The following is a 25770-nucleotide window of genomic DNA, read 5'->3' on the forward strand; positions in this document are numbered from 1 at the left end:
AACTATGGCACGAAAATCACCATGAACTAACTTGCTGACTGACTGACTTGACTGATTGATTTCTGTATTAACAGTTTGCAGAAAAAAGGCACAGGAAAGTACAGTTCAATATAGCCCGTCTCCGGACCCCCCGGGTTGAGCTCCTTTGGACCCCTACCCCGTAGGGTCCGGTATCTCCGGCTTCAAGCGACATGGGATGCAATCTGACTTTCCCTGATTTAGCCTTGTGCTGCGCTGTGGGTTAGCCCGTCTCCGGACCCCCCGGGTTGAGCTCCTTTGGACCCCTACCCCGTAGGGTCCGGTATCTCCGCCTTAAGCGACATGGGATGCAATCTGACTTTCCCTGATTTACCGCTGTGCTGCGCTGTGGGTGTGACGCTGACATATTCCAAAATAAGCATATGAACGCTATAGGAGACAACGAACCCTCTCACCCCCCCCGCGAACGGCTCAGAAGCCGTTAAGTATTTTTAATGTTTGTACGACCGTTTTGGCAGCTCTGAAATTCTCTCTTGTTGACATCCCATTGTACCGCCTCCAGCATCTCGGTTGGCTAGCTGCGCCTCCCTACGCGCCTCGTAGGCGCAGCTAGCCAACCGAGATGTCAACAAGGAGGGACCGAAGAGAGAATTTCAGAGCTGCCAAAACGGTCGTACAAACATTAAAAATACTTAACGGCTTCTGAGCCGTTCGCGGGGGGGGTGAGAGGGTTCGTTGTCTCCTATAGCGTTCATATGCTTATTTTGGAATATGTCAGCGTCACACCCACAGCGCAGCACAGCGGTAAATCAGGGAAAGTCAGATTGCATCCCATGTCGCTTGAAGCCGGAGATACCGGACCCTACGGGGTAGGGGTCCAAAGGAGCTCAACCCGGGGGGTCCGGAGACGGGCTAAGTTCAATACAAGGTCTGCTAAGATGATGTATAACCCTAGAAAGCTCTTATATGGCTTGTTTGTTTCCATTGGGGTCCTTCATCATGTGGTTGTTCTTGTGTTTGTTGTTGTTGTGGTGGTGGTATTGCACTTGGAGAGCGTGGGTCGACTTTCACATATCAGTTGCACAGTAAGTTGAATCAAATAGAATCATAGAAAATTATTCTCTTATCTTGTGATACTCAGGGCAGGCCTTTTCTAATAATAATAAAACTTTATTTGTATAGCACCTTTCATGACATGAAATGCAGCTCAAAGTGCTTTACAGAGCAATGGAGAAAAAAAGAAAAGCAAGGCAAAAATAATAGCAGTAATGCAATACAGTGAGGACATGGATAACAAGGAATTTAAAAGATCAATTAAAGGCAAGAGTGTAGAAGTAGGTCTTGAGCTGTGCTTTAAAAATGTCTACAGAGGCTCCCTGTCGAATGTACAGTCGGCCCGTAGAAGCAGAAAGCTACTCCACCGTGTTTTTTTGTTCCAATTTTTTTAAGCACAGCGAGCAGGCCAGCAGTGGAAGACCTGAGGGGGGTGGTTTGGGACATATTTAGGCAGGCAGTCATGTAGGTAGGAAGGTGTGAGACCATTGAGAGCTTGAGAAGTAAAATAATTTTAAAATCAATCATAAAAACAACCGGAAGCCAATGCAGTGAAGCGAAAACTGGAGTAATATGTTCTCTCATCTTAGTTTTAGTTAAAACTCTGGCTGCCGCATTTTGGACAAGTTGTAATCTGTCAGTTGTTTTCTTTGACAGTCCAGAAAAAAGTGCAAGTGCATTAATGATGCATAATGAAAGGCGAGGTGAAAATAAAATGTAACAAAGAAGAAAACGATTAACAATTTATTATCGACGGTCAATACAACGTTGCATCAAAAAGAAAGTAGCATTGATCGACCTTGTAATGCAACAAATAGATCAACGTTAATGTTATTTCAACCAGGTGAACGGAATGGTAGTCCTGCTAGGATTTCCTACAGTGTGGGGAGGGAGTTGGCTGAGAATAATGGCTCGTACACACTGCACAATATTTGCTCCGATTATGCTGTCGGGGACCATTTTTGGAGCTCGCCGACAAAACTCCCGATCTGACGCAAGATCGAGCATTGATCGCCGAGAGTTTTGCTCGCTGTGTGTGAAAGGCTCTGCGAGAAGATATAGCGCCGATAAAAGTGCTACGCCTTCCCGAGCATTTCTGAATATCAAGCAGGGTTGATATTTGGCTCTGTCGCCGACTGGACATCATACAGTATGAACTGGGTTGCGATCGCGTCCAGAGAAGTCCTGTATTACAGCCAATGAGAGCACAGGACAGCTGTGCTCACTGCTCACAGCACTGCTGTCTGACTATCGATAGATGATCAGATGATAATATATAACCTTTATTCCTTGGGTAAATCCCTGTCCTGTGTCGTACATGGTAGCTATATTAGCCTAATGTTGCTGTTAAATACTCTATAAAACCAAGAGACATCCTCTGTCGGTCTCGCGCTCGTATAACGGCATCCTGCACGTGCGTGAGATGTAAAAATGATTAAAATAAAAACAAATGTATATCGGGTCTGGATCGCATCTTGGTGAACTCTTGCAGTGTGTGATGCCTAGTCTGTGACCAATCGTTTAGTGTGAAAGCCACAACGATATAATGACAGACGATTTAAAAAAGACTCCTGTAGTGTAGTGTGAAATACATAACGATCTGATAACTCGCCGACAACTTTAAAACTCCTACAGTGTGTAGGGGCCATAAGGCAGGTGCTTCTGGCTGGCTGGCTGGTCTCACTATTGTTGGTAAATACAGGTTGAAGGTTTCCAGCTGTATTCTGCTCTGTTTTGGTTGCTATGTGCCCAGATAAGTAAGGGATAAATGCATGGCTAGGTGGTCATTGTTGATATATAAATCACAGACAGGGTGATTAACTGCCGAAGCGGAGGTTGTTAATTACCTTGAAGGTGAATTATATATAAACAATAACCACCTTGCCATGCATTATCCCGCTTATTACAATGGCTACTTAATACATAAATAAATAAATTGACCCAAAACACAACAAAACAAGGTATTTCCTTGCTTACGGACCGGTAATGAAAGTATTCCATAAGTGTCGTGCTGGCCGTCTGTCCAGCTGCATCACAGTCGGAAAACAAGTAAAACAAGCAGCGCAGGCTGTGCAGCAGACAGAAATCTATTATAGAGTGGAGCGGTCTGTTATCCAGAAATAACACACCGCTGAATTCGGCGACTGACCAATCAGAATCAAGCATTCAACCAAGCCGTGTAATACATTCCAGTAGCAATTAGGTTCCTATCGGCCATCGTCTGCCCCAAAATTGCAGATTGACGATATATTCGCGCTATAAAAGCAATAATGTTGGAACAGCTCACAGCGGGCCGCGTGTCGAAAAAGCAGTTTAGAAATTGCAGCCATCCGTGGTGCCCTTTTAGAGCGGTTTTGAAGGAGAAGGGATTTGCATGTCTTAATGACTGTTGGTAGGGCGTTCCACATTTTGGTGGCATAGGAGCGAAATTAATTTAGTCCCTTGTTTGTGCCGAATCTGGGTTGCACATGGTTTGTTGAACTCCCTCTGGTGTTGTCGGTGTGGACTTCGTTAACATTAAGGAAGTATCTAGACAGGTACATGGGTATCTTGATGGTGTAGCGAATCTTGTGGACCAGACCCATTGCAAGATGCTGTACTCTGTCGTCAACCCTAAGCCATTCCAGCCTGTCAAAGTGGGCAGGGGTGAGGTGGGTTTTATCATCAATAAACATAAACTCTGTTCGCATTGGATTTGCTGGCAATTTGCTGGTTGTACTGTTCTCACTGCACACTGGATAGTATGATTCAACAGTCAGATAAACACCTTTCTTCAACCACGACACTGGAGGCGTTGTTTGTAGTCAACAGGTTTTATGGCTTCAAAAGGGTGAAACTACAACACAACAAAAACATACGAGACAGTGCTTTAAACTCTTTTCCATCATAAACAATGCAAGAAAATAAAGGCTACAGTACATTGACAGCTACATCACTACACAGAGATATGCAGTAACCAGCTACAAGCTACACAGTGTTAGCAACAGTCATACGTTATGCAGTTAAGTTGACTCAATACAATAGTGCTAACTTACAAAATATCAAGGTGTTTCTATAAACACACAGTATCAAATACATACCAACGATGCTCTTGAAAGGAACAATAAAGTAAGTAGTACACATGGAGAGCTTCTGAAATGTAGCTGTGCATTCAGGGACATCTGACTGTTCTGTGTAATGCTGTGCTGTGCTGTGCTCAAGAGGAAACAGGAAATAAAACACCAAAATAAAAGCTCCAAAATAAAGGCTCCAAAATAAAAGCTCATGCTCTTAGACCTTGTAAACATCAGCCACTAGGGGGCTTCAAATGCAAATACACTAACAAACTTAAACCATTACTACACATTTAAAGTTACAGGACATCTGTAACAGAACAAAAAATAGGGTGTAGACTATAGAGTAGACTAGGGAGGGGCATGACTGTCGATTTGTATATATTTTTATTATCCAACCATCAAATGACATGATTTACTGTTATCTCACCTGATCTCATCGGGACTTCACCCGGGCAGAGCTGAGTCGGCTGAAGCAGATTTCACAGCGTTCGACACATATTGCCATATTGTCGGTCTCCTCTGGCTTGCCAAAAAAACGCAAATGTCACCGATTATTGTGTGACACGATCACTATGTGAAGCTGTGTTCGTGGTTGCTAGAGATGAGCTTGTTCATGTAAGATTAGTCTGGCAAACACTGGATGAGATACATGATGATTGAAACAACTGCTGTGTGTGTGTGTGTGTGTGTGTGTGTGTGTGTGTGTGTGTGTGTGTGTGTGTGTGTGTGTGTGTGTGTGTGTGTGTGTGTGTGTGTGTGTGTGTGTGTGTGTGTGTGTGTGTGTGTGTGTGTGTGTGTGTGTGTGTGTGTGTGTGTGTGTGTGTGTGTGTGTGTCACACCATCATGCTACATGGCTAGGCTAAGCTAACACTTGCTGGGAGTTACCTAACGTTTTGTTTTTTAAAGGACCATGCCAGTGTTTTGTTTGTTTTATATTTTATTGCATGTTGTTGTTGAGTGCAAAACGGTAGTGTTTAACTTGTGTTTGATTTTATAGGGTTATATTCATCTGTACACTAAAGAAATCTGAAAATGTAAAACATGAATTCGCATAATTGTCAAAGAAAACTAGTCAATCTACTTGGGCAGGCAACAGATTTCAGAAATAATATTTTAATTCATCAAATATTCTGATTATTGTTCATTTGCAATAGTAGCTCCCCCCGTTGTCTGCCTGTCATCTAAACTCTGCAATAGTTCATAGTTGTCCACCTATCCAAATAGGTCCCTCATGTGTTGATGTTGAGATGTTGAGTCATTTTTAATTTGCATTCACATCATGGGAAATGTGTCCCTGTTATTTCAACTCAGATGCACTCAGAGTAGTCTGCGCACACGCACGCACGCACGCACGCACACACACACACACACACACAGTGCACGAGGTCCAAACGTTTGCTCTGAACTGTTGGTTCCGATGCGTTTTATCAACATTATTCAAGTGAAATGCGTTGGTTTTTAGACTATTTAACAGCAACATTGTGCTAATATAGCTACCAATATGTACGACACAGGGATTTACCCAAGGAATAAAGGTTATATATATTATCATCTGATCATCTATCGATACAGTCGACAGACAGACAGACAGACAGCTGTCCTGTGCTCTCATTGGCTGTACGGTCTTGATACCGGAAGGTCGCCAGTTCGTATCCCCGGACTGGCACGTTAAAAAATTACCACCGCTGAAGTGCCCTTGAGCAAGGCATTGAACCACTACCATGAAATGTTCTATGAGCAGGGCCTGGCTGTAAACAAGTATCTGATGCTTAGTCCAGTTACCCTGGGTAAATATAGTAACTTTGCTTTGCTTTGGTTTGTAATATGGCCTTCTTGGGACGCGGTCGCAACACAGTTCATACTGTATGATGTCCAGTCGGCGAGAGAGTCAAATATCATACCTGCTAGATATTCAGAAACGGTCGGGAAGGCGCCGGCGAGCGCTTTTATCGGCGCTATATCTTCTCGCAGAGCCTTTCACACACAGCGAGCAACACCTCGGCGATCAAAGCCCGATCTTGCGTCAGATCGGGAATTTTGGTCCCCGTCCCCGACAGCATAATCGGAGCAAATATCGTGCAGTGTGTACACGAGCCATAAAAAAGTCACACCTGTATGAAGTGAGGGGCGCTCTCATCATCATACATCATCATCCATCATCTCATACTGGCCAATCAGAATACCTGTTGCCTGTGATTGGTTAGCTAATTTGCCCGTTTACATATGACGTACATTTTCCCTTCATTGTCAATGGCATTTTATGTTTGTGTTGCCACATATTTGAGGCACATATGACCTCATTTCTCCTTTCATTGTCAATGGCAAATATGAGACGTGTGGGGACAAAAGCTGTATATAGGAGGGGCTAGCGCCCCTCAAAATCTAAATGCTGCTTCCACACGTTTATTTTAGATTTTGGGGACAGAAAGCAGAGCTTTATCCCAGATGACCTGAGAGGTCTGGATGATATCACAAATTCACAATCACATGATATCACACAAGTTCATGATATCACACAAGATCAGATGTTTCTTGACCATAAAACATTTATAGACCAACAGACTAGTAGTATTTAAAGCATTCGAGCTTTAGAGACCAACAGTAGTATTTTGAAGTCAGTTATTTGATACACAGGGAGCCAGTGTAAGGGTTTAAGAAGACTTCAACTAGACAACCTGTTCAGTTCTTTGATACACAGGGAGCCAGTGTCAGGGTTTAAAGTTGTAGTGAAATGAAAAATACGTTTTTCACACTTTTAGACCATATCCGTGGTCATCATATGGGAATACCTAACAATGGATGCCAAAAAATCCATTTCATTTTTTTTGTGTTTTTATATCAAAAGTCCATTTTGAATTACTTCCTGAAAACGAAAACGTGCTGCGTGATGACGTGTCGAGGCCCACATCAATAGAGGGTATGCGCTTGCTTAAAGTGATTGGCACATCGAGTGGCAAAGCAACAGGCAAAGTAAGTTTAACATTGTTTAATGTTGTTTAATGCAATCAGATAGGACTTTTCTGTTTGGATGCATGGGCTGTCAAGGCCAGAAAGTAGTATGCATTCCTGCATAACTTCCGGGTTTGATGATGATGCCACGCGCATACTCTCTATAAAAGCCAATCAAAATGAAGCTCACCAGTTTGATTCCCATATCTGCGCGTCCGTCAGAACACAGTTGCTACTGATTACAGAAATCCTCCGTTTTTAATCCAATTGAAGATGACATCCAGACAGTGAATTACTCGTTTTCAACCGAATCATCACGCTAAAATATGGTTGTGTACAGGTTAGAAAAACATCCCCTGGCTTTTCTGCCGTCTCTCTGTCACAAACCACTGTGCATGAGATGGACGTATAGGACCCATAGCCTGGAGGGATGCAACCACACTGGTTCAGAAACTTCAGAGCCAGCGTTTCAAGCTGAAACTTCAAAATAAAATGCCCACCATTTACGTTTCACTACACCTTTAAAGGTGTAGTGAAATGACCATCTCCGTGGCCATCTCCGTGGTCATCATATGAGCATACCTAACAATGGATGCCAAATAAATGGGAAAATTCTCATTTTTGTGTGTTTTTATATCAAAAGTCCATAAAAATATTTTTTTTATTACTTCCTGAAAACGAAAACGTGCTGCGTGATGACGTGTCGAGGCCCACATCGATAAAAGCCAAAAAAAATGAAGCTCACCCGTATCCTCTCCATATGTGCGCATCCGTGCAGCACAGCTGCTATTGATTACAGAAATCCTCCGTTTTTATTCCCATTCCAGATAACATCCAGACAGTGTATTACTCGGTTTCAACTTAATCATCACGCTAAAATATGTATCTGAAAACATTATAGGGTAGAAATAAGCCACATAACAGTAAACCGGTACAGCTGGCCGTCTATTTGATTTGTAAACAAACACACACCACGCTGCTGCGTATAGCATAGCAACAGTCCCTAGCTACCGTCCCATCGCCTGAAGGGATGCGACGCTCTGATTGGTTCAGAAACTTCATAGCGGTGTTTCAACTTGAGACCGTCTAAAACTTCAAAATAAAATGTCCACCATTTCCGTTTCACTACGCCTTTAAGAAAACTTCAACTAGACAACCTGTTCAGTCACTCATGGGGATATGGAAGTCACCCACTGGGCCTGAGTGTTGTGTGTGTGATTAGGATCAGCAAGCGGACACTTTGTGATTGAAATGTCAATTCAATGACATTTTAGTAGGCCTAACGGTGATCACAATTATTTTTTATTTTTTCAAAAATATTTTTATTTTTTCACTTTACTGTCTTCCAAGAACTATTATAGCATATAATTATTTTAAAGTTCTGCATGATATTGGTTGAAAATAACTGACTATTTAAGACTGAAGGAAGAAGGATGGTGATCATGAAAACATAAAGTGTTTGTGTATTCTTTGTTCGAAGAAAACATTGCTTTTCATTTGGAATTGTCAGTAGTAAATATTGGCTGCTGCACTAGCGGCTCCTATCAGAGTGGTTTCTATGGAATCTCCCTTAATCAATGCATGGTGTCTCTCTCTCCCAATGGACTTGTTTGAGCAGTGTGTTTAGCAATAACAACACCCTCGTACCTTCTACTATTTAGTGCTCTGTCACCAGTAGTGCTGCACAATCGAAAAAAGATCTCGATCTAGGTTCAGACACCTATGCGATGATTGCGACACATTTCAGCAAGAATGGTGCAGCACAAGTTGGCTGTCCAATTCATTTTAGTTACTCTTATGTTTTTGCTACAAGAGATAGACTTTAAGAGAGGTTTAAGTGCGTTGATGTCTGCCAACAGTAGTTGGCTCCAGGTGACTTGAATGTAGTAATGTTCAGCAACTACACAGACTAAAGATGGAAAAAAAGAGAATTGTGTGAGAATCAATTCTCAATTCTTGTGGAGGAAAAACAAGATTCACATTTGAGCAGCTATTGTGCAGCACTAGTCACTGGCCATTCCAAAGCACAGCTTGCGGTCGATGAATGCTCTGTATTGTGACTGTTGGTTGGGCACGCTAGAAAAACAATCACTTGTGCTGCTGTGGAGGATTGTACGTAAGCCCTGCTCCCACCTCACCTGCCTCTCTACTTATCAGCTCCACAGAAAATAGAACACTCTCTAACAGCTCCTTAAACTACACAGTGCAGCAGGAGCCCATCAACAAACAGTTTGCCAACATACTGGTTAGGTTACTGGCACAAAGTGGAGAGGCGAAGAGAGAGCTCAAGCCTATACTCTCTTTGAATAAAGCCTTTCCTTGTCCTTGGCTCTATCTATACCCGGGCGGCAGTGGCTTAGGAGGTAGAGCGGCCGGATGGTGACCGTGAGGTTCCCAGTTCGATTCCGGGTAGGTAGGGTCGATACGGGTGCAAGAAACTACACAGGCTGGGCCACACGCCCCTCTAGACTAGACACCACACAGGCTGGGCCACACGCCCCTCTAGACCAGGGGTTCTCAACGTTTTTGGCTGGGGACCCCCGGAAATGCTTTGGCCGTTTTTAAGAATGTTTTTGTTGAAAAGGTTTTGAAATAATAATAATTTAAAGCAAAATGTGGGATATGAAAAATAAAGGGACCCATGAAAATCGATCCGCGACCCAACCCTGTGTTGCCAGTGCTATCCAGTGTACCCCAGTTCATTTAGCCAGTCCTCCTCATCAGCCAGAGCGAAATGGAGATGTCATTGTATCTTTATTATTGTCAGGCAGGGCTGGATAGTATACGGTTGTGTCGCAGTGTGATCTGCGTTGAGACGCACACACATTGCCACTGTGTTTTCCATGCTGGCCATTACAGGTCGTTGTGTGATCTGATCATCATCATTGTCAGTGGTTGAGTCAACAGGTAGAGAGAGCTTCTAAGAGAGCATTTCTATTTATTTGTTTATTGGTTTGTCTGTATCTATTTAGTGTTTATTTAGTGACTGAGTGAGCGTTTGTGTTTAGTTAGTGAGTGAGTGTTTATTTAGTGAGTGAGAGAATGAGTTTGTCACGTGTCAATGAGTACGATTAGACACATTGCAGTGAGTGTCTTTATTGTTGTTGTTGATTCAATAGATGTTTGCTGTGTGACTGTGTGCAACAACATTGGTCGGTCTCTGGCGGACAGTGGACACTAGCGTAGTCTACCACTCACTTCACCTGTGTGAAGTGAGTGGTAGAACTCCGTGTGGGGGTCCCCGGAAGTCGAAGAAATTACAGATTTACTGTGTGGGGGTCCCCGGGGGGGTCTCTGGGGGGTCCCCGGAACATCCAGACCCCCAAGAACGCACCCAGGGGGGGCGGCCTGGTTCCAGCGAGCCGCCCCTCGTCCGAAATGCTTGGTTGCGAAAACCAACCAAAAGCTATTTTCGTGCTCGGACAGACCCAGGGACCCAGGGACACACATAGCTGTCTATAGGAGTGGTTGCACCACTCAACACACAGCTGTCTATAGGAGTGGTTGCACCACTCAACACACATACGTACGTAGCTCTATATTGTGATGTGATAGTACTTATTGCTATAGAGTGTTTTTTCAATAACAGGAGTCTCCTGCATGTCTCTCCAGCTTTTTATTACAGAACAGAAAATGCATTTTCAGAAACCAAATCTGAAACTGGGATACAAATTGTATCCAATCAGGATAGAGAATGCAATCAGGATACAGATTAAACAAGTGGAATTGTAAGTAATGACAAAAATAAATGAGCAGACAAAAATGGAACTGGAACACTATAAAAATTAAGCTCATAAATAGCTACCCTCTCCTGATTGGCTGAATCTTTGTCACCTAGACACCTACCTGAAAATGTATTTTCTGTTTATTAAAGAGCTGGAGAGACAGGGAGACGAACAAACACTGTATAGCAATGATTACGAGAAAAAAGCGTGCAAAGGCCGCAGCTGAAACGGAAGCTATTTGGCTATGGAGAATGAGACACAGTGCTAGCAACCAGAGTGGTTAAAAAAACCGTCAAGAGCGCCCGCGCATTGAGCACAATTAATTCATCAGGACGAGTATACCTGTCAACGGGATCAAATGTGTTAAGCAGAAATTGATTGATTATTATAGTTATATTAAAACAACACATTTGCTTAAAATCAATCAATGGTAGGACATCTAGTAATATATTTGTTTGGAAGTCTCTCCATGACAAGGAGATTATGTTGTCAGAGTGAGTATGATCTATTATCCAGTCATCTACTGGCAGCTCAGCAGTTCATGTCAAACTAACATAGGATACACGATCTACTCATCTCATGGAAAGCTCAGCAGTGGATGCCAAACTAAGATAGGATGTAGGCGAATTAGGTCAGATAAATCTAAAGTACTGTTTCTTTTACAGATTAGTTAGCCTATTGATTTCTGTGTTTTTTACTGTTGCAAAATGGCTAAATGAAGTGTTTGCCAGCCTACTGTTGAGAGTTCTTATGAGCATATTTACCCTCTCTCTTCCTAAAGCCTGACTCATACAGATATTTAGTAGTATGCAGCCACAGCACTTTGCAACTGGAAAGTCAATATATCACCCGTTTGTTTTGACAATGCTGGGTTTGGTTGAAGTAATTCACCTAGTTAAATGAACTAGTGAAGTGACTACCAGTAAATTGAGAGCATTCCAAGGCTTTGGCTGTACTCTATAAAAAGGGAAAAGGGAGGAAGACTAAAGTGATGCCCATAAGGGAACCCCCCAACTGGTGGCGTTCTAGAAATCCAATCTATGAATCATAAAGTGATCATTTCAGCAGTCAAGACGAGACTAGAGCTTGAAAGCTTAATAATTTTGGTTGGACAGGGGAAGGCAGGAGGCCTTGAAATGATATCAGGCTTTTTTTTTGTACCCGTTTTTAGTGATACTTCACACACTGAAGATGGCTCAATGGTCGACTCGCGTTGGTGTTTAGAATGTTTGTAGCCCAGATTTAAATAAAGACCTTTTACTTACAAATCCACCTTAAGTGCTTGGAATTGGATTCGTATGCCTTTGTGGCATGTTTTCCCTCTCTCTCTCTGAATATTGTTCCCTTTCATGAACACCGGTGGTGTGAGGGATACCACTATAGCGCTCCTGTAAATAATTTCTTCAGTTTTTAGCGAGTTGGAGTTTACAGTGACAATGTGAATGTCTAAGTCTTCCGGGTCATCGGGCAGCCGTAATTGGTGACGTTGAAATATTCTCCCCTTTTATTCTTAGAAAGGATACACATTACAATCAGTGTTGATTGTTTGTGGATTAGTCGCCCGGGTTGCGCTGCACTCCCAAAATAACACCTTCGCAAAATCACCACGCCTCATTTAAACGCACAAGGTCGTCACTAGCTCAGGCTCTAGGGTGCGTCTCGGGCAAGATACCGTATCGCTGGCGCAATCAGTTATCACGTCTAGTGCTAGCCACACAAGATAGGGCCCTCAATCTTGATTTGAACAAGTGTTGTTAACAACCTGTTAGTCATGGAGCGTAACTCAGTTTCGGTTCTGATCAATCAGCAGTTGTTTCCATTTTGGCGCTGACTATTTGTATTGCAATTTGTATATGTCACACATTCCTCTTAGGAGCTAACTACCATGTCAGAACGTATATGTCACACATTCCTCTTATAACTACCATGTCAGAATGACAATGCCTTTTTGAAGCCTTGTTTGTTTGGCTGGTCTGTGTTTAGCAGCAGCAGCAGCTGGAACAGTCAGCCTAAAGGCAGTTTATTTTAGGTTAATGGTTGTCCAGGACATGTGCCCCCGTTAGTTAGACATTCACAGTGCAGCAACTTTACTGAACTGGCCATGACATCAATAGCAGTTTATCAGTGAATCAGCACTAGGTAATGTAATGGTTACGAGAAAGTGGCTGATAGTGTTTGAGGATGGTTCTGGAAGTTTAACTCCAACTAGGGATGGAGCTTGTTATGTTTTGTTAACACAAATTATGCCTTGGACGTGTATACACATATTTTATATCAAAACCACGGGGTGCTAAAGACATGTATAGGCGTTTTTTTTTTTTTTGCCTCTTCTTCTGCAATGTACTCCTTCGCGCATGCGCACTGTCGTTCACTTCCTTGTTTACGGCTCCAAAAGAATGGCTCGTAACTCCTAATCTAGGGAACTCTCCATGGTTTTGACCAAAAGGACAATGTTTTGACCAAAAGGACATGCTGAAGTCATTTCTGACTTCAGCATGCCTCTCGTTTGGAATATAAACGCTTCTAGAGAGACCTTAGTGTGATCAGCACGACGTAAGAATGGAAGATTGTGCCTCCTGGTTTTGGGGGGGAACGGAAGGCGGGGCTTTTCAGAGTAAAATCTGCCATATCTGCTGGCACTCTAGCGCCTTTATTTTGAAGAATTCCCCGGCAAAAAAGTATTTATATCGAGTTTTATTGAGCCCACTATTGAGCTTTTTCTATTATTTTGTGGAAAGACATGAGGCGACAAATTCTGAACAGAACCAGTATCTTTTTTCATTTATTTATGTGAGTGAGTTTGTGGCTGACCACTCAACCCGGTCTCACCCAAACACGGTGAAATAGCACGGATTAGCATTTCATGATATTCAGAAGGAAATAAGGAATACAAAAGACACATTATGTTCCTTAATCAAATAGTTTTCTGACCATTTGCGGGCCAGTCAATGGCATCTTTGTATGAGAAATAGAATCAAATGAAAAGTGCACTGTCTTGTCTGTCACATCACATGCAAAAGCAGAGACGTTTCAATTAATTTGATTAGTTATTAACTGTTAAGTTTAACTGACTAATTTCCTAGCGGCGATTAATCGATTAACGATTAACTATTTACATCCCTAGACGGAAGGCAAGTGACCTTTTTACTTGCGGAAAATAATATTGAAAAATTGAAAAACTGGTTAATGTGTGTGCCGTCACTTTAACCCATTTAGGATTCTAAAAATGCCTTCTAAATCACAACCTAATTTTTCGGAAGAACTTCAAATATTTATTCAAAAATTACAAAAACAATACATGTTGCTATAATACTATACTGTACATAGCAACAGGAACCCCAAAAGAGGTTCCCGGCCTAGAGTTAAAAGCGTAATTTTGTTTACCCGGACAGCGCTGGTTGGCAGGCATCAATACACTTTAGACCACGCTGGCACACTTTTGTGCCAGCGTGGGTGATTAGATTTATTTCTTGATCGCCTCTTGTCTTGATTGTTTAAACATGACTGCATGGGCCGCCCGCTATGCTCGATATTATACACCCAAAGCTTATTGATACCGGGTACTCAATAACAAGCTTGATAAGCTCAAAGCTTATTGATACCGGGTGCTCGATACATTTGTTATCGAGTTTGTTTGGGTATAGGGTTTCGAGCTCCATCCCTACCTCCAACTGGGCTTTGATCTCAGAAGTTGTCGCTTTTTTCAGTTTTTTATTCCACTCAAAGTTATGCTAAATATTCCTGGTGTTATTTATTATAGTCCTTGAAATTTGAATAGAGTAGTATTTACAGTAACACATGGAAATACACTATAAAGCAATGAATCATGTTTTGCCGGTTTCCTGTGAGATATGCCTCCTAGGGCTAACATCCTATGGGTCACAGGTTTTGATATAACAGCCGCGACCCGTTCACTGGAGTGTTGTAGCTTTTTACACCTGTATGATTTTCCTACACCGGTTTGGGACGCGTGGAGCGTCGCCCCGGCTGTTTTAGTGAATGTTCTGCCAGCCTCCCTGTGTTGGCTGATCTGAGCGAGCGGGAGGGTTGTGGGGTCCGATCAGAATTTAGTTGGAAGATATGGGGGTGCCATACCAACTTTAGCTAGATGAAATGAAAGGCTCAGCTAATGCTGTGTTCAATCTGTTGTTTTGACTACGCATACGCACCATTTGTGAGTTATGTGCACCCCTGTAGTTCAACAGAAGTCTGGTCTATGTCTATTATTAATCTGTTTAGTTACCCAAAGTGCATCTCGTGGAGAAGAGCGGTGATTGGTTGTTTCTGTGTCCATGTCTGACCGTGTTTAACCTGTCCAATAATGTTTAGGGGGACATTGAGCTCAGCTTTGTTGAGATTGCAATGGGGACTCTTTTGCTGTGCCAAAGATAACATGTTTTTGTCCATCAAAACAAAACACTGATGCTGATATGAATAAAAAATAATGGTAGTCAGTGAAAAGGGCATCTAAAGAGGAATGGACAGCGAACTATGCGTCCATCCTATACCTGGTTTCATCAGCGCTGCTGTCCGTGTCGTTTTCTGCAACTGTATTGTGGCTGCTTGCAAGGATTATAATTTAGATGGCACCACGAGACGAAGCATGGCCTTCTCTTTTAAAGAGTTTTTCCACCTGAGACAGAGCTAAAGCTTGCAGCACTGTCAGCAGGTGTGTGTGCAGCAGCAACAACAACTTGTCATGCCACTCCACCAGCACTGCACTTCGCTGCTTGATTGTCTGTGCCTGGTATAGTGTTCACTCTCAACATGTGCTTGACTTCCTTGTGATGCATTGTGAGCTTGTAGATCAGCTATTTCACTATTAGAATATAGCTTAAAGGGCCACACATTCTGCAAAAACATAGGCACATGGCGAATCATGGTAACGTTTGGTGAAAATAGCAGATCTACAAGCTCTAATAGCCGGCTTACACACCAGATCGTGATGCATTGTGAGATGCTAAAGCAGTGGTTCTCAAACTAGGGATGGGAATTATCGATTCATTCATGAATTGATAATTGGTACATTTGATAACCTTATTATTAACCGGTTAGTTGACAAATTTTTAACTCTGAGAATCTTAAATTCCCTCAATGTCTAAAATAAAAATTACATATTTATGTGACCATTTGAGATACAGGGCCAGGATAGGCATCTTTTATGAGGAATTAAATGAAAAGTGCATGACTTGTCTGTCACATCACATGCAAAAGCAGAGACGTTTCTGTGGCTACCAAGGTGTGGGGGACTTTTTTAACCGACCCACATGTGCATTCCTATTAATTGTTAACTGTTCAATCGATTAACGATTACGGTAATATCCCTATCTCAAACATGTTTGTCTGAGAATGGGCAAATTCTCATTTATATCAAAAGTCCATAAAAATATTTGAAGCCGACCTTAATTTAAAATGTTACCAAATATTTGTTTTAATTACTTCCTGAAAACGAAAACGTGCCGCGTGATTACGTGTAGAGATACACATCGATAAAAGCCAATAAAAATGAAGCTCACCAGTCTGATTCCCATGCTTCCTGATTCCTCCTCCACAGCTGGTTTTGATTAAAGAACTACTACTAAACGAAAGTCACGTGCAGGAAGTCACAGACTTTGAGACCCCATAGCCTGGAGGGATGCGACGCTCTGATTGATTCAGAAACTTCAGAGCCAGCGTTTCAGGATTAAACTTCAAAATAAAATGTCCACCATATCCGTTTCCCTACACCTTTAAGAGCAAGTCACAAAGTGCTTAACAGAAAAATAAAATAAAAACATAGCATGGATCATAGAGGCACACTTAAACACAGCTTTGTAAAAATGAGTCTTTAGGATTTAAAACGGGGCACAGACTCGGCAAGCCTGATCTCCAGGGGCAGGGCGTTCCAGAGTGACGGTGCCCGGATTGCAAATGCCCGGTCGCCTACAGTTGTTTTGCAGCATGATTTTATTGAAAGAAGGGCCTTGCCGGATGATCTTAGCTCGTGAGATGGCTCGTAAGGGTCGAGTAAATCAGAAATGTAAGATGGAGCAAGGCCGGACCTAGCCTTGAAAGTAAATACAAGTATTTTGAAATCAATTCTGTATAAGAAAGGCAGCCAGATGGCCAGGTGGCCAGAATAGGGGTAATGTGATCGAATTTTCTGGAGCCTGTTAGGAGGCGAGCTGAAGCATTCTGAATGAGTTGTAACCGGTTGATGGATTTTTTTGAGAGGCAAGAGTATAGGGAATTACAATAGTCAACACGAGAGTAAATTAATGTGTGGATAACTTTTTTGTGAGGGGGGGGTAGTAATATTGGGACGTAGGGGGCCGAGGCTAATTTCTAAACGTGCTCTGTCAGATGGTGGGTCAAATATTATTACTTCAGTTTTGGATTTGTTTAATTGAAGAAAGTTGATTGTCATCCAAGCCTTGATGTCGGCTAGGCATGAGTGCAGTATGTTTATGCTGGAAGTGTCGTGTGGATTGATGGGGCGATAAAGCTGGGTATCATTGGCATAGCAGTGAATTTAGATTGTGTTTCTAAATTTTCACTGCTATGCCAGTAGTACCATCATCACCATCACCATCATCATCACCATCATCACCACCAGCAGTGCAGCAGTCTCACTGGTAGTAGATCTACTAGTAGTTGCAGTCTCAGAAACCTCACCCTCACTGTTTGTGTCACCTGCTACATTAGCTCTAAAATTAACACTTTATTGATTTGTTGTAATTTTAGTTGGTAACTACCTAACCAATCAATTTTGCCAGGAGATCTATGTGCGATTTTCCTGAAGAATATTTATCTACAAGCTCAGCAACATATTTTTGTCTTAATGACAAAATATATAGCGTAAATTTGCAAACAGTGATGCTGATTAGACCACGTTGTTATGTGGTCCACATAACATGAGCCAATGCCAATATGCTATATTAATATTTGAACATTTCAAAGGCAGATTAATTATGTAGCCTACATTTGCCAAGAGTGCTGCTGATTAGACCAAGTAATTGTTCCGTGACACATTGTGCAACAAAAGCGAATGCCAATATGCTAGACCTATATTAATATTTGAAATTTTTTAAGACAGATAATGGACAATGCAACCATCACTGTAGCCACAGATTTAGGGAAGAAAACTTAATCATATCAGCAATTTAACTTCTCACCGTCACCGAGAAATGAAATGGAGGATGAAGGAACACACTTTTGGTTGGTTACACTGAGCAGGGTACATATGACGTTTTGCCCAGGCTGGTGGTTTTTGTTTACTTGTTTTAGTAAGCAACGACGCACGGGAGGAGGGATTGACGCCCGACCATCAATAAGGAGCCCTCTCAAACCGAGTCTTTTTTTCTCTGTACTATATTGGTTATTTGTAATGTGATCATTCAACACATGTTTTATTTTGAAATTGTACTGGAAACCGAAGTAGCCAAGCAGCAGCCATTAACCAGGTACTATTGGACAGGCAGACTGGCTGCTCTGCGAGTACAAGCCGTTGACGGTCATGTTATTATTGTGTCAACAATATCATGCCCCCCCCCCCCCCCCCCCCTCCATAACGAGACATAGGCCCGGCTGTGCCTAGCGTGCCTGTACATAAACACGGCCATAGGTTTGGTGGTCTGTCTTACTAGCTATAGAGGGTTTAAGAGGTTAAACTGAAGTGACATTGATCAATTCCAAATATTATCACAGCGTTCTGACTGAGGCACCCCTGGACTTGCGTCGGGGCACTCTAACACCTCATCTACACTGCCAGCGATGCGAGCGAGCAAATGATGAAATAACGACCACAGTTGTTACACCCCGACCCAAAGGAAAGTTCTCGAACAAGAACTTTTCTAATTCCCATCATTTAACATGCTCAGGCACTTCTCTCTGGATTCTCCTTAGTACATCAGGGCAACAGGACTAGCCAAGTACCCCTTCTCATGTACGAATCCATGACAAATTTAAACCCATCAGAACTACAAAAAACATAGTTGAACAAAATACATTTCCGTCCAAAAATGGGCACGCACCCCCATGCTGCAAATATTAAAAGAACATTTGAACTACATGCAGGTTCTTTGCATTACAGCAAAATGCTGAATGACCAATAAATAGATTATATCACGATGGCAATCACCTGCGGAAAATCACATAAATGGGATACCTAAGGACCCAATTCACCTCATCTATTTACGTGTGGACATGCTTGACCAATCACAGGATAAACGGATAAAACTAATTCACTTTGGTACGTTGGATTACACATTCTTCTCACTTTAGAATTAATTTTAATATGCCAAATAGACCAAAATCAAACTGGTTCAGATCGTGATCGTGAGGTTATGCCAAATAACCTCTCTCTCGTTAGAACTAGTTGAACACTACACAGACCACACTGGTTCAAGGAAGCATAATAATCCACACAATAAATAAATCACAGAACATTCGAAACAAACTTCAGAACTCAACCCTTTCAGTGTGCAACAGAAATGATATCTAGGAAGGAACTGATTGGATAGTATGGATACACAATCACTGAACTGATTGGATACACAATCACTGAACTGATTGGTTACACAATCACTGAATAGTCAAATACATGACAACTGAATGGGACAAAGCAACGCAAAACAAACACAACCATTCTCCTGAAATATGTGTTGCCACCCCAGCAGCACACATGACTGGAGCTACGCAAATGTAGGCCTATATCGAACCGAAAACGAAAACACATGATGCATCCAAAATTCGCGAGAAGTCAAACACAAGCACTCAGAGGCACAACTCAGAACTCACTCACTACTACAAACGCTGCAGCAGCCACGGGAGAGAAGGTCCACCCAAACACAGGGATAAAATGTGTAGCCTAACCCATAAGTCTTACACACGTTCCTCTCTCTTGCTGTGTTGCCAGTTTTGCAAGAGAAACAAGTCACCAGGTCTATTTAAACAACCACAAATGAACATCTGTTATTTAAAAACACATTGAGAATAAATCGAAATATTTTGAATATTTTTTAAACATTTTAAAACACTCCGTGGGCAATTACATATTAATCTGGGGTTCCTTGATGTGAAGAAATGTGGAAGCAAGCCCAAATACAAAAGCAAGCCCAAGTACTAAAAACTACTGTACACTTTAGAATCAAGCCCAAAAAAAACATCAACCAGCAACTACCAATAATTTTGTAAAGTGACTTTACAGAAAAAAACAAGTCAAAGGTTGCTTATAATAAGCAGACATGGCAACGCGGCCTGAAGGAAGCAAAGCACACACACAAGGAGCCCCAGTGCCTTGGCGGGAAAAAACATGGATAGTGTTAGTCATCTGAAAAGGTGTAGTTATATAGTCTAGTTATAGTCGACTACACATATAAGATTTTAGTCGAGTTTATACGTCTGAATCTGTCGACTAAAATGTAATTTGCCTTCGTAATGGCTGATTTTACACTTGGTTGCATGGTGAAAACAGCCGATCTATAAGCTCACAATGTGTCGTGCTTGTATACACGACGCTTGGCAAAGCCGGATGCACTGCGGTGCGTTGGACCCCATAACCGGTGGGTCCCGGGACGTGGCCGGGCTAGCTAGCACAGACCCCCCTCAAATGGTTGAACCTCAATATGTGTGTGAGTGAATGTATGTATCGCTACACATACAGATGCTATGGCAAACTGCTTCTCAGACTCTTTTGGCTCAGGTCACCCCTGTAAGTAAATCTTTTCATTCACGGCACCTCCTGAATTCCATTGATACTTTATAGCACATTTATTACATTTATGTCTGTGCTGGGAGAATATAGATGTGGCTTTAGTTAGGTCTGTGCTGGGAGAATATAGATGTGGCTTTAGTTAGGTCTGTGCTGGGAGAATATAGATGTGGCTTTAGTTAGGTCTGTGCTAGGGGAATATAGATGTGGCTTTAGTTAGGTCTGTGCTAGGGGAATATAGATGTGGCTTTAGTTAGGTCTGTGATAGGGGGATATAGATGTGGCTTTAGTTAGGTCTGTGATAGGGGAATATAGATGTGGCTTTAGTTAGGTCTGTGCTAGGGGAATATAGATGTGGCTTTAGTTAGGTCTGTGATAGGGGAATATAGATGTGGCTTTAGTTAGGTCTGTGCTAGGGGAATATAGATGTGGCTTTAGTTAGGTCTGTGCTAGGGGAATATAGATGTGGCTTTAGTTAGGTCTGTGCTAGGGGAATATAGATGTGGCTTTAGTTAGGTCTGTGATAGGGGAATATAGATGTGGCTTTAGTTAGGTCTGTGCTAGGGGAATATAGATGTGGCTTTAGTTAGGTCTGTGCTAGGGGAATATAGATGTGGCTTTAGTTAGGTCTGTGCTAGGGGAATATAGATGTGGCTTTAGTTAGGTCTGTGCTAGGGGAATATAGATGTGGCTTTAGTTAGGTCTGTGATAGGGGAATATAGATGTGGCTTTAGTTAGGTCTGTGATAGGGGAATATAGATGTGCTTTAGTTAGGTCTGTGCTAGGGGAATATAGATGTGGCTTTAGTTAGGTCTGTGATAGGGGAATATAGATGTGGCTTTAGTTAGGTCTGTGATAGGGGAATATAGATGTGGCTTTAGTTAGGTCTGTGGTAGGGGAATATAGATGTGGCTTTAGTTAGGTCTGTGCTGGGAGAATATAGATGTGGCTTTAGTTAGATCTGTGCTGGGAGAATATAGATGTGGCTTTAGTTAGGTCTGTGATAGGGGAATATAGATGTGGCTTTAGTTAGGTCTGTGCTAGGGGAATATAGATGTGGCTTTAGTTAGGTCTGTGATAGGAGAATATAGATGTGGCTTTAGTTAGGTCTGTGCTAGTATAGATGTGGCTTTAGTTAGGTCTGTGATAGGGGAATATAGATGTGGCTTTAGTTAGGTCTGTGCTAGGGGAATATAGATGTGGCTTTAGTTAGGTCTGTGATAGGGGAATATAGATGTGGCTTTAGTTAGGTCTGTGATAGGGGAATATAGATGTGGCTTTAGTTAGGTCTGTGATAGGGGAATATAGATGTGCTTTACGTCTGAGGTTGGCAGACTTGGCACACCATGATGTAAGGTAAGACGTATCTAGTATCGAGTTGAATCTCTATGGCAGTGACAAGATATTCTCTTACTTTCTCTCCTCGTGTTCAATGTTTGTATCAATAAACCAGAGCTCCCAGATGAAAAACATTAGTCTGAAACATCACTCAATATTTTTGTCTCCACCAGGCCAAAGGCATGGGGATAGAGTATGTTTTGCACTCCGTCCGTGTGTCCGTCCGTGAGTGTGTCCAATATTTCATATTCCATCTAATTGGCTAACATTGGCTTTCAAAGTTTGCAGGATTGGCCTGTTTTGAACAAAAAGCCTCAAATCATGAACGCAGCGTGCAATTCACGTGAAATCTTTCACAGACTTTCCTACTAGGCTGAGGAATATATCCCATCCTTTTCACATTGGACAGGTGGATTTTTGCAAAACACATTTCCGGGTATGATGATGATATCACGCGCATACCCTCTATTATAGCGCCACCATAACCAACCGAAGGTCGCAGATATGAAATCTTGCGTTTTTGTCACATAACCCGCAATTCCCGTCACACACCCCAGGCAAGCCCCCAGGTCATCGTGACATCAGCCCCCTGGTCACCCCAGCCAAGCCCCCAGGTGCCTAGGTACAGACTTCTACTGAAGATCAAAATAGAAGACTACGGACGAACTAGGCAGCGGAGCGACAGACTGACTACTGCTTCTAGGAAAGGCCCGCTGCGATTGGCCAGTGGTCTCCCCCCCAAGCTGGGATGAAAATGCAGAGGTAAAGTCAGTGACGTATCACGGCCAGAAAGCACAGGCGTAAACGGCACTTGTGCATGCGTCACGGCCTTTGACTTGGCGACCAGAACTGCCCACAAAGCTATTTGCATTGTTGGTGGGTTAATAGATGTCAGACTTTGGTGCTCTATTACACATTAATTCATGAGGGATTGAGCGTGTTGAAAGGACTTCTGCTTCCCATCACCTGCATTGGCTCTGTGTTTCTATTTTGGTAATCGGCTCAATAACACAATTTGATTACGCCTACATGGAGGTTACTGCCTGGCTCTGTAGGCGGAAATCTGTCTTTAAACAATGAAAGTACTGCCTGGTTCTGTAGGCGGAGATCTGTCTTTAAACGGTGAAAGAAAATGTGCTCCTTGCCAGATTCTGCACATTCAATTAAGTAGTGTAATTGCTGTTTTTATTGGGTTTATGACTCTACTGCAATCAGTTATTGGGCCAGCTCATCCAGGGCACTGCCTCTTGTCTCTTTATTGACTAGCAACCTTTCCATGATGTTTTCTGCTTGCCTTGCATTAGGATTATGTCACTATGACTTCTACACTGAGATGCTCACAATTATTTGAGCTACGTACAGTCCAAGACTCCAAGTCAATATTTCATTTAGTTTTCTCCATTTTTGTCATCTGAAATGTCTGATTTTACACTGTTGAAAATAGCTGATCTACAAGCGCACAACGTGTCACGCATCGTGAGTGATGCGTTGTGAGCTTGTAGATCTGCTATTTTGAGCTTGTAGATCTGATATTTTAAGAGTGTAACACATCCGAGCGCAACCGAACATAAATTGACTTTTAACTTAAACATGAAATATCTTTTAGTTCTACTGGATCTCTTCTCCACTAGTCCTTGCCTAACATTTTAGTCTAGTTTTCATTTGTTCACAGAATTGTCAATATATTTAGTCATAGCTTAGTTTTTATTTTGTTTTCCTCAATGAAAAAAAGGTAGTCGACAGACATTTCTTGTCATAGTTTTAGCTGGCGAAATCAGCGCTGGTCCAAGTCAAGTTCTCGTCTTTGGTTACAAGTGCAAGTCAAGTCTCAAGTGCCTTACAGTTATAGGTTACTGAGTGTTCTGGGGCATGCAATCCAGTCTGTGGGCACGTTCGGAAATACCGCACCGGAGCGCACTCGACTATTTGTTTGCATTGCAGTGCGTTCGGTGCATTTCCAAACGCGCCACACTCTCACACTCTGTGCCCTGATAGCCATGCCTAGGTTGCCTCCCTTATGTTTTACCCTTGTTTCCCTGGTGATGTTTCCCCTCCCCCTCCGTGCTGTGTGAGACTGATTACTGAACATTGACCCCTGTGCGCCCAGGTGCGCTGATGCTTCTGTTATTTAACTGGACTTCTGACGTTTTTGTTTGCTTCGTGATAACCAGTGTTTAGGTGCCTACTTCTCTCCTTGGGTTCCCAGGGTGGGAGAAAGTTGTGCCCTGTGAGGTGTGAGGTGTATTATTATTATTATTTCAGTAAAAGCTCTGGTGCGTATTCCTTGGTCTCTCTCTGCATTATTGGGTCCTCATATTATCCCGGGTCAGTGCCTGACTAGCCTCGGAAACCCAGACGTTTTTATTTCCAGGGAGAGAAAAAAAGTCTGGGGCTGAGTGCACTTCAATTCGGCATACAGTGGCGCAAATGTCGTTCACACTGCTGATTTCTGATCGTCTGCACCTTTGTTAAATTGACGCACACACGTACACACACACACACACACACACACACACACACACACACACACACACACACACACACACACACAAAAACATTGCTATGCCCGTGTATGTTAGTCTGTGTGTCTGTGCACAGCTAACAGCAAACTGCTGGACCAATTCGTGTCAAACTTTGCATGCACACTCCCAGTAGGCCCAGGACGACGCTACCGTCTTACATGTTCCAATTTTCCTCATGGTTGCACCATACCAGGCCACTGTCTGTGACTCCGTGTGTATTCTCATAGAAATACATTAGTTTATATTAGTGTTGATTTTGACAGCAAATTTAGATTTTAGTTTAGCCATAGTCTTTGGAATGAAATAGTGCTGCACGATTCTTGCTCATATGCGAATCTCGATTTTCCATCGCAAGAATTGAGATCACGATTCTCACACGATTCAGATTTTTTCCATGAAAATATTTATTATAAAAACATACACAAAAACATAAGAGTAACTAAAATTAATTGGACAGCCAACTAGTGCTGCACAATTCTTCACAAAATTAGATTGCATAGGTGTCTGAATCTAGATCTCGATCTTTTTTCGATTAATTGCGCAGCACTAGAATGAAACGTAGTGTGATTAAATCTGCTATTTTCATCATGTCTTTAGTTCTACTAGATCTCTTCTCCACTACTAGTCCCTCCCCAACATTTTATTCTAGTTTTTAATTTGTTGACGAAATTGTCTATAATATATTTAGTCTTAGTTTTAGCCATCATCGTTAGATTTTAATTACTGTAGTTTTTATTTAGTGAAAAAAGGTAGTTGTAGAAAAATAAGAGCCCTGAGTTTGCAACTATTTTTTGTGGTGGTTTCTGGTGCGTTACATGGCTCAATGCCATGGCTAGACATGTATTTCCATGGAGGTTTCTGGTGGCTCAATGCCATGGCTAGATGTGTATTTCAGCTCATGGGTTGTGGTTGTTATGGCCACCTGTTGCGTGTCTTTGTATCTGTGAGGATGTCTCCCGTGTGTAGCATGAATGGTGGCGTTAGTGGTGAGATTAGACAGTACTAACTTGTTCAGTGGAATGTTGTACTGTTGTAAATTGTAATACATGGACATTGAACCGTCTTCAGTTTATATGATATGACTCCAAAGAAATCACAGTGAAACTATAACCATTGGTCATTTTCAGTTTTTTCACTTCTTCTCTTGGAAAGCCAGAAACAGTGTTTCTAAGCCAATCTTGATAGCCTTACAACATTGAAACATCACTTGAAGAAATTAAATACTTTTTCAGCAAATCACACTTTTAAATTGTTGATATACTGTACACTTGTTTGTTTTTGTACACCCACAGCATTCAGTTATCCATTACTATTAACATTACTGTCAAATAAGCGAGCCATATTCGTATTGTCCACCTTCCACTGGCAAATTCAGGGAAGAAAGAAGGAAGAAAAAAAACGTTTCCTTTATATGTATACAATTCAGCTATACTATGGGTATGTTGGCCTTCTATTTT

General features: G+C 42.1%; 2 protein-coding genes across 5 annotated transcripts in view; one reads left to right on the forward strand and one right to left on the reverse strand.

The window, feature by feature from the left end:
* LOC306920042 (cytochrome c oxidase subunit 5A, mitochondrial-like) overlaps nt 1–25770 on the reverse strand; it is a 242534-nt gene that overhangs the window by 94731 nt on the left and 122033 nt on the right. The gene's annotated exons all lie outside the window — the stretch shown is intronic.
* The window catches only part of LOC306920025 (zinc finger protein 609-like), a 110383-nt gene that overhangs the window by 1073 nt on the left and 83540 nt on the right, over nt 1–25770 (forward strand). The window lies entirely within an intron of this gene.

Source organism: Electrona antarctica, assembly GCF_951216825.1.
Source record: "Electrona antarctica genome assembly, chromosome: 3".
NCBI classification, from domain to species: domain Eukaryota; kingdom Metazoa; phylum Chordata; class Actinopteri; order Myctophiformes; family Myctophidae; genus Electrona; species Electrona antarctica.